Below are 11,373 nucleotides of genomic sequence, written 5' to 3'. Positions count from 1 at the left end.
CTGAAAGCCCTGTTCCTTTCCCGCAACAGGCCCTGGACCTCTCTATTCATCCAGGGTTTCTGATTGGGATAAAACCGGATGGATTTGTTTACTGTGACAGTGTCTGTGCAGTGATTGATATAGCACAGAACTGCCGCCGTGTGCTCCTCCAGGTCTGAACGATCGAAAATATCCCAATTAGTTCTCTCAAAACAGTCCTGCAGCTGGTGAATAGCACCTTCAGGCCAGATTTTAACAGATTTTAATATTGTGGGAGCCCGTTTCCTGAGTGGGATATATGCTGGTACCAGGAACAAAGACATATGGTCGGACTGGCCCAAGTGTGGCAGCTGTAAAGCCCTATAGCCGTGATTTACATTCGAATAAACTTTATCTAGTGTCTTGTCCCCTCTTGTGGGACATTTCACATGCTGATAGAGCGTTGGGAGCACTGTTTTAAGTTCTACATGGTTGAAGTCTCCCGCAATGATGTGCACAGCTTCAGGATACTTGTCTTGCTGGCTGCTGATAAGGCTCTGCAGGCGTCCCAAAGCCAAGTTGGCATTGGCATCTGGTGGCACGTACACACCAGTTAACATAACAGCTGTAAACTCCCTAGGGAGATAGGCTGGTCTACATTTAACAGCCACATATTCCAAATCCGGTGAACAGTGACTGCCCACAGTCTTAGAATTATTGGACCAGCATTTGTTCACATATACGCACAGCCCCCCTCCTCTAGTTTTTCCGAAGTCCATGCCTCGGTCATGACGATGTACCACCCAGCCTTCCAACTGAATAGCTGTGTCTGGTATGGACGGTTGAAGCCATGTCTCAATGACAAATAAAACGCAGCAATCTTTTACAAGGCTGTTCTTTGCTGCCTGCAACCTCAATTCATCCATCTTGTTGGCAAGAGATCTCACATTGGCAAGAAATATGCTGGGGAGTGGTGGTTTAGATGGACTCCTCTGTAATCTTACCAGGACGCCAGCCCGACAACCCCGCCTTTGCCTCCTGTCTCTACGCCGCCTTCGCCTCCTCCCTGGAGGCATAGTAATCCATGGAGAGCCCGGCGGCCTGGCTACTCCCACCGGAACGTTATCTAGGCGAAAATAATCAGCTCTTACAGCTTGTTCACACTGTAATCCGACCTTCAGAAGTTCCTGCCTGCTGTAAATCTTTCTTGCCCGGTCAGACATACTCGGACCAAGTAAAAATAATAAAAACAAAACAAAACGCTAAGGGAGAGCACTAAGCCGCAGCGTCTATGCGCGCCGCCATTTGCAAAAAGATGTACACACATATAGTTACAATCCTTTCTTTCAATAACATATTTCCTTGACTTCCCCACATCTCCCCTTCTTGTATTCCAATTCAGTTTTTAATTCAACAAGTTCCTATCCCCAAATTTTACCTTATTATATTTAAATCCTTTTAATTAACCAATTTTAACATAAACCTCAATCTTTATGCATCAAAACTTATTCTTAATACCTTTTTCTAAAGTCGACCCCAATTCCATTTCACGAATTCCCCATTTTAGTCTAAGTAGCAAAACAAAATATTTACAAGAAAAAAACAAAATATATTTGTACCGCCTTTGGATACCCAAAACCCCACTCCCCGCCTTTCCTGGTTTCAATCTCCAACCGATGTCCATCAATCTATCTGGTGTCAGCCTGGTGACCTCACATCCGAGGCCCTTAAATCTCTCTCCTTTCCTTTCTGCCGGTTTTTTTGATAGTCCTTTATAATAAGCACCCAATCTCGGAGAAGCTCTGTCCCAATAAGGTCCATATTTCTTCCTGCCAGGCCTCCATATTTAGAATTGTAATCCAAATCTTGTTTTTTACTTCATTTAAGTCCAAGTGTCCCAGAAACTCTTACTTCCACTTTAATCAGGTTTGTCTTTTCCTTTATATCCATCTTTACAGGCCTTTGGCTCTCTTTAATCCTATGCAGCATTATAGCTCCTCCTTCCTTTCCCTCTAAATTGTCATGTGTATCTTCTCCCACTTTCTCAAGTTTCTCAAATTTCTTTTCTTGTTCAGCTGCAAGAGTTTTTAGCTCAGATGCAAAGTCTTTTTGTTCTGGTACAGAGGCTTGAGTCAAGTCCCTTCCAATTTCCGCAAGTTTATTTGCTTTTTCATTCAATGTTGTAACATTTCTAGCCAAAACAATGCTTTGTTCTTGAAATTTTCCCAGACGAAGAAAGATCTTCTCCAGTTCAATCTGTATTTTTCCACTTACAGCCATTCTGTAATATCCCATAGCCCCCTCTAGGGGAGTACTGGCTACTTAGTATTCCTTCCAGTTCTAATCCAAAAGTCCTTTATTTTCCTTTGTTTTCGACAATTTGTTACCTAAATGTAACAAATATAACCAGCCGAGGCAATAGAAACAAAGTTCTCTCTCTTTTTTTTCCTCCCAGCTTTGACAGCTAGTTTGACAGCTGTCAAAGTCTTCTATATCTCTTCAACAGGTTCCCTCACGGATCGCTCCCGGGTCCTGGGGGGGGGGGGCTGGCAATTCCACTCTCAAAATTAACTCTTATCCTCCAGCACATTCACTTATACTGCCAAAACGTGAAATTAATTACTTTTAATTTCTCACGAAGAAGATGTTCTTTTCAACCTTAGTTATCTAGTCCTTGCTTTAAAATGTTTACAAATGGGGGAGACGGACTTCCTCTTTGCGCCCTCCCTGCTCGTGCCGAATCACAAAGGAGATTTTTAATATCCAATTTCCGTATTACTCACGGGTTGTTACTTTTAGTCCAAATGTTCAAAGGAAGAAGTCAGCGCTCTCCAACCATGGCATGCGGCTTCGCTTCGCGGAGACGGGTAGACAGCTCTCAGCTCCGCGCCGCTCACCCCCGGTCTGTTCCGGAGCCTTTAAAAAGGCTCCTTTGCAGCGGGGGGGGACGCAAATGGAGCCCGCCGAGCCTTCAGTTCACAGGCTTCCCCGCCTGTGATTTTTTTCGGGTCCCCGCTTCGCCGTAGCGGTAGAACCCTAACTCCACGAAGCAGATTTCCTCCGGAGATCGGAGGAAATCCGCCATTACAGTTGCTGGCGCTGACCGGAAGTCCTCCATTTTAACCCTTTCCTATGACGCATCCTAGGAGGCAAACGCCACATTCCTCCCCCCCTTAAGAAGATTGACTCAGGAGGGATAACTTAACCTAGTTATTCTCCTGATCAATCAGCAGTACATCTTTATGGCAAATAAACATTTCCTAACCTGTCATTTCACCCTTCACATCACACCTAACATTTGTACATCAAATACTGTGTTCTGGTAAAATATACATATATACAAAAACCTGCTACATCTTAAGCATTCACTTAACTTTCAATTGCAGGTCTTCTGGATAAGGCGTCTGCAACGGTGTTCAGGGTCCCTTTCACATTTTTAACCGTAAAATTAAAGTCTTGCAGTGATAGGGCCCACCTCATCAGCTTACTGTTGGTCTTCATGGTTCTCAGCCACAGCAAGGGTGAATGGTCAGTACATAAAGTAAAAGTTCGGCCCCAGATGTACGGCTTCAGTTTCTGTAATGCCCACACGATGGCAAGGCATTCCTTCTCGATGGTCGAATAATGTCTTTCCCTTGGTAGTAGTTTCTTGCTTATGAAGGTGATGGGATGCAGGTCGTCCTTCTCTCCCTGTTGGCACAGCACGGCCCCGATCCCGGCATTAGATGCATCGGTGAAGACGGTGAACTCACGATCATAATCAGGAGCAACAAGGACTGGATTTGATGTCAAGGCGCTTTTTAAGGCGTCAAACGCCTGCTGACATGCTGCTGTCCAGTTAACCTTGTCTGGCTTCTTCTTCTGCGTTAGGTCGGATAAAGGCACTGCTATCTCGCTACATTTCGGAATAAATTTGCGATAATAACCGGCTAGTCCTAGGAAAGCTCTGACTTTCTTCTTGGAGGTAGGGGTAGGCCAGTTTGAAATGGCTTCTACCTTTGTCTCTAAAAGTTTCATCACTCCTCCTCCCACCATGTGTCCCAGGTATTGAATAGTCAAGCCCCCTATCTGGCATCTGCTAGCTATGATGGTTAAGCCCGCCTCTTTAATTCGCTGTAGCACTATCCCTAAGTGCTCTTTGTGTTTCTCCCAAGTTGGACTGTACACAGCCATATCGTCCAAATAAGCAACTGTGAACTCTCTTAATCCGTTCAGGATTTTGTCCACCAATCGCTGAAAAGTTGCTGGCGCATTCTTTAAGCCAAAGGGCATTACTTTAAACTCAAACAGCCCTAAGGGACTTCTGAACGCAGTTTTCTCCTGGTCCCTAGGGTCCATTTCTACTTGATAGTACCCCTTTGTTAAGTCTAGGCAGGTGATGTAATGACACTGGCCTATAGCTTCGATCAGGTCATCTAAACGCGGCATTGGATATGCATCTGCTTTAGTGACATGGTTCAGCTTCCTATAATCCAGGCAAAATCTAATAGATCCATCAGGTTTGTCTAATAACACTATGGGTGCCGCCCAGCGGCTTTTCGAAGGGGTTATCATCCCTGCCTTCAGCATCGCCCTTACCTCATTGCTAACTTTCCCCACATACTCTCCAGTTATTCTGTAGGGGTTGACAGCAATAGGCTTAGCATCCCCAGTGTCGATATGATGTATAACTCCTTTAGCTCTACCTGGAGTGTTACTGAAAATGTCTTTAAAATCTTGTAGGATCTCCTTAACCTCCACCTGCTGATTAAGGGTTAATGTAGGAGCTATCTTTATTTCTTGTAGATTGCACAGTTGCTCCCCTCTCCCTTCCCAGCATGTTATATCGGCTTCATCTGATTTGTCTGCCTCAAAACAATTAACTAAATCAGCATCTTCTTTCTGTTCTTGGGCAAAACTATGTTTTTGGCTTTTTACAAAAGGGACTAGCAGGGCTTGGTTTTCTCCCCTCAGAGTTCTGTTCCTCAGCTCTGTCTCCTTGGGTAACAGTAGCATTCCCCTCAGCATTGGGTGACTGTTGACCCCCCTTGGAGCGAGTAACTACAAAAGAACTCTGTACATGCTCTAAGAGATCCCATCCGATCAGCACAGTAGTAGGAATCTCCTCAGAAATAGCAACCTGACACTTCCCTGACCAATCTTGGAATTTAATATGGATTTCTGCAACTGGTAATACCTCAGGGTGTTTAGAAATTCCTTTTAATTTCATAACTTTCCCTGGAATTATTTTGGTGGGACAGATGATCTCTGGGTGGACAATAGTGACTTGAGACCCGGTGTCTTTTAACCCCAGAAATCTCTTCCCTTCCATCCAAATATCTTCCCCAGCATTTTTTAAAAGAAGATTATCTTGTTTTATAGCATAGCAATGTGCCATTTTAGCCTCCACTACTTCTGCAGGCTTCGGCCTATCCTGACTAGCTTGGCTCTCCTCAGCTTCTTTGATACAAAAGGTTCTTCTCTGAGGGCTTATATTACCAGACTTTTCTCCTCCAGATCTACAATTAAATCTTTTGTGGCCAAATTTTCGACATCCCCAGCATTGAACTTCTTTGGGATTTGTATAGTTTGTTTTCCACCCTTTCTCCTCAGTGAGACTGGCGTGGGCTTGGGCCTTGTCATTTTGCCCTTTTGACAATAGCCTATCTCCCTTGTCTTTCTCTGAAGAGGGGTTTCCCTTTGCTTGTTGTGTAGGGAGCTGATTGCTTATAGAGCTTTTACTTATAGTGTCCACTTATATTACTTATAGAATGTTTACTTATATTGTTTTGGCAGTGCTAAGTGAGTTGCAGCAGTTTGGAGGGAAAAAGTTTTTGCTCTCCCTAGACTGAGGAGGAGAAGCTTCGAGAAACGCTTCTCTTGCCCTAATTACCCATATAAGGAAATAAGGCCATGGCCTAACTGTCAAACTGTGGAGGAAGCACCTGCATGGCCCCCTCCTGTTGTCACCCCACATCACACCACCTCTGAACACGAGGCACCCATGCCCCTCTGCACCAATCTGGCAGAAGGCCACGAGGCACCCATGCCCCCCTTAAACCAATCAGGAACAGACACACAAGCTGATCACGAGCCATATGCAACAATGTATGGGGAACCAGGGTGGGGTGTAAGTATAAATGTTGTTGCCTGAAGTTATGTGATGCAGCCAGTTTTCAGAAGTTATTCTGCTGGTTGCCTGCGTGCAGCATTATCAAATAAACCTCTTTTCTTCGAACTTACGTTTCCTTGGAACCTTTGTTACTCTCCGCGACCCGGGGTTGGCGGGCCCTTGGATCCCAAGGTAGCAAGGCAAAGGCTACAGCTTGGGGGCTCGTCCGGGATAAGGCCCCCACCCCACAGGGGTCCGGAGGGCCAGGCCCGACCGTGGTGAACAGCCAGGACCGGCGTCTGCAACCTCCAGCGCGCACCCTGCCAGTTCGTGGGGGGAGATCGCTACACCGTACCTGCGTGGAGACACCCGGTTGGGGAAGAAAAGAGGACAGCCGGCGAGGGAGTGGTCCGCAGCGGAACAGGTGAGCCCTGAGGGAATTAAAATAGGGCAAGAGGTCTGATCAACCTCAACTGGCCGTGGCAGTAAGGTGCCGCCAGTAGGGTAAGGGAAAAAGGGAGAAGGGGATTTTGTATTGTGAAGTGTGGAGAGTGCAGGATACTCCAGTGAACGGATGAATGTGTGAGTGGCCGGGGCTTAGCGTCCCCTTGGTCAAGCGTGTGTAGGTCCGTGCGGTTCTTGGCAGCGCGAGCTCGTCCAAGCCACGGTCTGTAGCGAATCCCGTGTGTTTGAGGAAAAAACCCTGTATAGGAGCGGAGTATCCTGTTAGAAATGGGGTCTGCAGGCAGCAAAGGTACCCCCTTGCAGTGTTTCCTGGACAATTGGAAAGCAGCCACGAAGGATGATGATTGGGGCTTTAAGCTGAAAAAGGAGCGGCTCAGGACCCTATGTGAGGTAGACTGGCCCACCCAGGGAACAGGATGGCCATCAGAGGGGACATTCGACCTGCAACTGATAGACCCCCTGTGGCGGAACATAATTAAGATCCATCCAGACCAAATTCCTTTCATTTCTACCTGGAAGAGAAATACAGAGAACAACCCACCCTGGCTAAGGAATTGCCGAACATCTATTGGGCGAAGTGCCCGAGTATGTGCAGTAAAAGAAAAACCAAAGCCCCCTGTCCTCCAGGATCCTGAAGAAGAGGAAGGAGGGATACTGAGGCCTCCTCCCCCGTATGCCCCGCCGATAGCACCCCCAGCGCAACCAGCCCTGGCCCCGCAGGGACCTACACCACAAGCAGCGGGAGGGGCGCCAGGAGGGGGAAGCCCAGAGGAGCAGGGAGGTCCGAAGGATGAGGACGAGGAAGAGAGTGATGAACAATTTAGAGAAAGGCTTGAGGAACGTATCAGGAAAGGGAATAGATGGTCGAAGCGGGATGATGAGAAGGTGAGGAGAGATGTTGAACCATGGCAGAATGAGATGGATGTGTCACCACACTTACTGACGGCGGCAACGTGTACTTCAGGACAGATGAAGAGGGAGCAAAGAGCCCTGTTAAATGCATGGGAAAGGGCAAAGGCGCATGAGGCAAGGAAGGAATTAAAGGAAAAAGTAGAAAAGCTAGCCCCTCTACGCCGAGTTTATGACCCACCGGGACCCCCGGGACCAAACGGGGAGCTAGCACCGCGGACATATACCGTCCAACATGTCCCTTTTACTAGTTCTGATGTGTGCAACTGGCGCAACCAAAATCCCTCTTTTGAGGAGAATCCAGCAAAGATTATAAAGTTATTTGAGGGGATTTTTAAGACATATAATCCCACTTATGATGACGTCCAGTACCTCCTGGACTCACTGCTAACTACAGAAGAAACCAGGAGGGTCCATGCGGAGGCGAGGACACATTTAAGGGCTAATGGGGCAGGGGATGACAACATAGACCAGACATATCCATCCACCACCCCAAATTGGAACTACCAGGAGGTGGGAGGTCAGAATGCCCTGAATACCTATCGCCAACATGTTCTGACTGGGATGAGGAGAGCCTCCCGAAAACCCACCAACTTGATGAAGGTTAGGGAGGTGGTCCAGAAGCCTGAGGAACCTCCTGGGGCATTTTTGGAGCGATTGAAGGAGGCATACAGGCAGTACACTCCCTTAGACCCAGACGATGGTGCAAATGCCCCTATCGTAAAGGCAGCCTTTGTGGCTCAGGCGGCGCCTGATATTCGCCGAAAAATCCAGAAAAACGAGGGGTTCATGGGTCACACCCTAGAATGGATGTTGGAAATAGCGCAGACCACTTATAACCAGAGAGAGGAGGAAGCTCAGAAGAAGAAGGAAAAATACCAAGCAAAGAAATTGATGGCGCTCCAGGCAGGAACCCCAACAGGAGGAAGCACCCGGGGAGGAGGGCGAGCCCGACTAGGTCGAAACCAGTGCGCCATTTGCAAGCAGGATGGGCACTGGAAGCGAGAATGCCCCCAAGCAAATTCTAAAGGAAGGGGCCAAGGAAGAGGAAACCCAATGAACCCCGCAGCTGAGTCTTGGGTACCCGGGAGGGGAAGAGGTCGTGGGCAGGGACGTCCTTGGCAGCCACCTACCCCAGGAGGACCTGCAGGAGCCATGAGTCTCCAAGAGGACCAGTATTAGGACAGACCGGGCCCAACTGACTTAGGTTCCCGTGAGCCCACGGTCAAAATGAAAACAGGGAACCGGACTTTTTCTTTCCTGATTGACACGGGAGCTGCCCACTCGGTGTTGCCCACAGCTATATCCAAACCAACCCAACAAGCAATCACCATTGTAGGGGCCACGGGCGAAACACAAAAGGCACCATTCCTGCAACCTGTCATATGCAAACTGGGAGGACACACAGTCCAGCATAAGTTTCTCTACATCCCCGAGTGCCCCATTCCACTGTTGGGTCGGGACATGTTAACCAAACTACAAGCCCAGATTGCCTTTTCCCCCAATGGAAAGGTTGTTATGAACACCGGTCCTGTGGGAGAACTTTCTCTAGAAGTCCCTTTGAGGGAACACTGGAGGTTGATGATGGTAAAAGAAGAGGAGGGCCAGATCCCAGAGATAATTTTGCAGGAAGCAAAACCCCGCGTATGGGCTGAAGACAATCCACCGGGCATGGCTAAAAATATCCCCCCCATTATTGTGAAACCCAAGCCCTTCGCAAACCCTGTGGCAGTAAACCAATACCCCATCCCACGAGCAGCTGCAGAAGGGGTATGGACCCATTTGGACCGGCTACTGCAGTATGGAATTTTAAAACCCTGCCAATCCCAGTGGAACACACCCTTATTACCAGTAAAGAAGGAAGGAGGGGGATATAGACCAGTTCAGGATCTGAGGCTGGTGAACCAGGCTGTGGAGACCCTCCACCCGAATGTGCCAAACCCATATACTTTGCTCAGCCTTATACCACCCACTGCACAGTATTTTACTGTACTGGACTTGAAGGATGCGTTCTTTTGCTGCCGCCTAGCGGAAGAAAGCCAGCCCATGTTTGCCTTTCAGTGGACTGACCCGGGAACTGGCACCAAAGTACAGTATACTTGGACCAGGCTTCCCCAAGGTTTCAAGAACTCACCCACCCTTTTTGGGGTAGCCTTGGCATCAGACCTAGCAAACTTCCCCACCAACCCCACCAGGGTTTTGTTGCAATACGTAGATGACCTTTTATTGGCGTGTTCTGACGAGAACACGTGTCTAAAAGCCACAAAGGAGCTGTTAAATCACTTGGCAGAGGCCGGATACCGTGTCTCAAAGAAAAAGGCTCAAATTTGTCAGCCTACCGTCAAGTATTTGGGGTTTGATATATCCCACCAGCAACGCAAGTTAAGGGATGAAAGGAAGCAAGCTATACTCCAAATACCAGAGCCTAAAACCCGCCGGGAACTCCGCGGATTTTTGGGATCTGCAGGGTTTTGCAGAATATGGATACCTAACTATAGTAGCATTGCTCGGCCCTTGCATGAATCCACAAGAGGAACGGAGAAAGACCCATTTGTTTGGGGACCTGAACAACAGCAGGCCTTCCAGGACCTCAAAGCTGCATTACAACAGGCCCCAGCACTTGGCATCCCCAACCCCGAGAAGCCTTTTACCTTGTATACAGACGAGGATCAGGGGATAGCCAAGGGAGTGTTGTGCCAAAGGCTGGGAAGCTGGCAGCAGCCCGTTGTATATTTATCAGAACGACTGACCCCAACGGAACAGGGATTGCCCCCTTGCATGAGGGCAGTAGTGGCCGTGGCTACCCTGCTGGAGAAGGCAGACAAGTTTACATTTGGACAAGACACCATTTGTGTGACACCCCATGCAGTCCCAGCTCTGCTTGATATGAAAGGCACTTATTTTCTGTCCCAAGCGAAGATGAGAAAGTGTCAGGTGCTGCTATTGAATCCACGCTTAAAGTTCCAAGTTACTGCAGCTCTTAACCCAGCAACCTTACTACCGGTTGGAGAAGGTGAGGAGCCGACCCACGATTGTGTGGAAGTCATGGATGAAGTGTACTCTAGCAGACCTGATTTGAAGGATAAGGCCAACCCTCACTGGTCCACCTGGTTTGTAGATGGAAGTAGCTTTGTGGAAAATGGCCAGCGAAAAGCAGGATATGCCGTAGTAGCCTTAGAAGACCAGGTTATTGAGGCGAAGCCCCTTCCTCCTGGCACCTCAGCGCAACTGGCAGAAATAACAGCACTCACTAGGGCCTTGTGTCTAGCAAAGGGGAAGAAGATCAACATATATACGGACTCCAAATACGCTTTTCTGACTTTGCATGCCCACGGGGCGCTGTGGAAAGAGCGAGGTTTGCTCACCTCTAAGGGAAGTCCGGTAGCACACCCCCAAGAGCTCTTGGACCTTTTGGATGCCGTCTGGGAACCGGAAGCAGTGGCAGTAGTACATTGTTATGGGCATAAGACTGGACCGGGTGAAGAAGCCAGAGGCAACCGGTTGGCAGACAAGGTAGCGAAAGAGGCAGCCCGGGAATCACCTCCAGCACCGTTTATTGGAGCCTTGGTTCCTGAAGCAATTCTGGACACCGCAGCGAAGCCCCGTTATTCCGATGCGGAGGAAGCTTCAGCTAAAGAGGAAGGATTGCAAGCCTCCACAGAAGGCTGGTACCTCACCCCTGATGACCGAATATAGGTACCAACTTCCCTGTCTCGTCAGATCGTCCAGCGATATCATGAGTCCACCCACACAGGGCCGGATGCCACCACTCAACAATTGGGGAAGTGTTTCTATATATCTAATCTCTATCAATTAGCTGCCCAAGTATCCAGAGGGTGCATTTTGTGCCAGAAGAATAATCCAAGGACAGGACCTTTGGTCCCCCCAGGAACCCAACACACCGGAAGTGCCCCTATGGAAGATCTTGTGGTGGACTTTACAGAACTACC

At 48.3% G+C, this 11,373-nt stretch overlaps 1 long non-coding RNA gene across 1 annotated transcript in view; it reads left to right on the top strand.

The window, feature by feature from the left end:
* Nucleotides 1–3,956: 3,956 nt before the first annotated feature.
* LOC310758797 overlaps nucleotides 3,957–11,373 on the top strand; it is a 118,450-nt gene continuing 111,033 nt past the window's right edge. Inside the window, exon 1 of the long non-coding RNA XR_014545916.1 lies at nucleotides 3,957–5,127. This is a non-coding gene — a long non-coding RNA (uncharacterized lncRNA). The remainder of the gene's footprint in view (nucleotides 5,128–11,373) is intronic.

Source organism: Podarcis filfolensis (genome assembly GCF_964270895.1).
Source record: "Podarcis filfolensis genome assembly, chromosome: 3".
In the NCBI taxonomy this organism is placed as follows: domain Eukaryota; kingdom Metazoa; phylum Chordata; class Lepidosauria; order Squamata; family Lacertidae; genus Podarcis; species Podarcis filfolensis.
This window is presented reverse-complemented; position numbering and strand designations above follow the sequence as displayed.